At 39.0% G+C, this 1602-nt stretch overlaps 1 pseudogene; it reads left to right on the top strand.

The window, feature by feature from the left end:
* The first annotated feature begins 536 nt into the window (after positions 1 to 536).
* Positions 537 to 1478, top strand: LOC105542435 (annotated as a pseudogene).
* Positions 1479 to 1602: the final 124 nt, after the last annotated feature.

The raw sequence follows: 1602 nt of genomic DNA on the forward strand, positions 1-1602 counted from the left end.
GCATTTTTAGCAATGTCATTTAGGGGAAAACAGATGGATCTACCACTGGGCTCTTTAAAATTACAGACAATAGTTTCCCAGCAACTGCTCTAATGCCTGCCTCCTGGGCCACTCTGCTGCTCAGGCGGTGCAGACCTGTCATCTCCTCCATCTTCCCTTCCACCTCGCAGGAATTCACAAGTTGGCCTAACACGCAGAACATGTGTTTGGAAGCAAAGACTGAGACTTGGAACGCTGGCTTCCCCCAGAACGCCATGCTTTAACATTAGTATATAATTTGTATCTGAATGTGCAGCTACCATTTTTTCTAAGTGTATTGCTTTCATAGGGAACGTTTTATTAAGTGCAAGTTAAGTCCCTCTCTCTGAGTATTTATATATACAGTATATATACATACATAAGGCTATATATACATATATATATAGCCTTATGGCTATGTGTAAATATATCTATTATATATCAAGGATGATTATGTGTAAATATATTTATTATGCATCAAGGATGTGTGTGTGTGTGTTTGCATAAAACCAAGAGAAATGAGTAAGAAAGCTATCGTCATTTCTTAAAGGAAAATGGTTCAGCAGATCAAGCCGGAAGTGGAAAAGTGGGTGCCTTCTGGCAACAAAAGACCACACCTGAGCCTGGTTCTGGTGGATAATAATCCTGCAAGTCATTCCTGTGTCCTCAACAAAACCAGGGCAGCTAAAGATGTAAAAATTAACAGTGAGACAGTTGTACAACCAGCTTCAATTTCAGAGGAGGTATTGTTGAATTTAATCAATAAACTGAAAAATGATGATAACGTAGATAGCCTCCTTATTCAGGGGCCCATTCCAGATCACACTGATGAGAGAAAGATCCCTAATGCTGTTTCTCCAGACAGGGATGTTGATTGCTTTCATGTACTTAATGTTGGGCAAATGTGTTCTCACCAGTATTCCATGCTACCAGCTCCCCCAGAGGGTATGTGGGAAACGATGAAGTGAACTGGCATTGCAGCTCTAGAGAAGAATGTGATTGTAGTTGGGAAATTAAAAGAATGTTGGGATGCTCATTTTAATGTTATTAAACACAGATGGGGCACATGAAAGTCCTGGAAGTGATGCCACTGTTACAATATCTCATCAGTACACTCCCACAGAGTAGTTGAAGAAAAATATAATTCTTGCAGATATTGTAGTATCTGCCTCAGGCATTCCAAATCTGATCACAGCAGATATCAAGGGAGGAGCCGCAATCATTGACATGAGAATATATAGAATTCAAGGTCCCAAAATTGCTAAACTCAAGTTGGTTGGAGATACGGACTTTGAAGGAATCACGAAAAAGCTGATTACATCATTCCAGTTCCTTGGGGTTTTGGTCCCAGGACAGTTATGATGTTAATGAAGAATATGATTATTACTGCCAAAATATTGCTGAAGGTTGGAGAGCAGTAAATGCTGAAGTCTAAAGAGCTTGTAGTAACCACTCATTAACTATTGTGTCTTCTATGTCATGAACAGCACTCTAAGTCAGTTCAAGAAGCAAAGCAAGTCAGCAGTATTTTTTGCTTCTTTTATATTAAAATAGGTTAAAATGATACTTCGTATTTATTGAAAC

Source organism: Mandrillus leucophaeus, unplaced genomic scaffold, assembly GCF_000951045.1.
Source record: "Mandrillus leucophaeus isolate KB7577 unplaced genomic scaffold, Mleu.le_1.0 Scaffold259, whole genome shotgun sequence".
In the NCBI taxonomy this organism is placed as follows: domain Eukaryota; kingdom Metazoa; phylum Chordata; class Mammalia; order Primates; family Cercopithecidae; genus Mandrillus; species Mandrillus leucophaeus.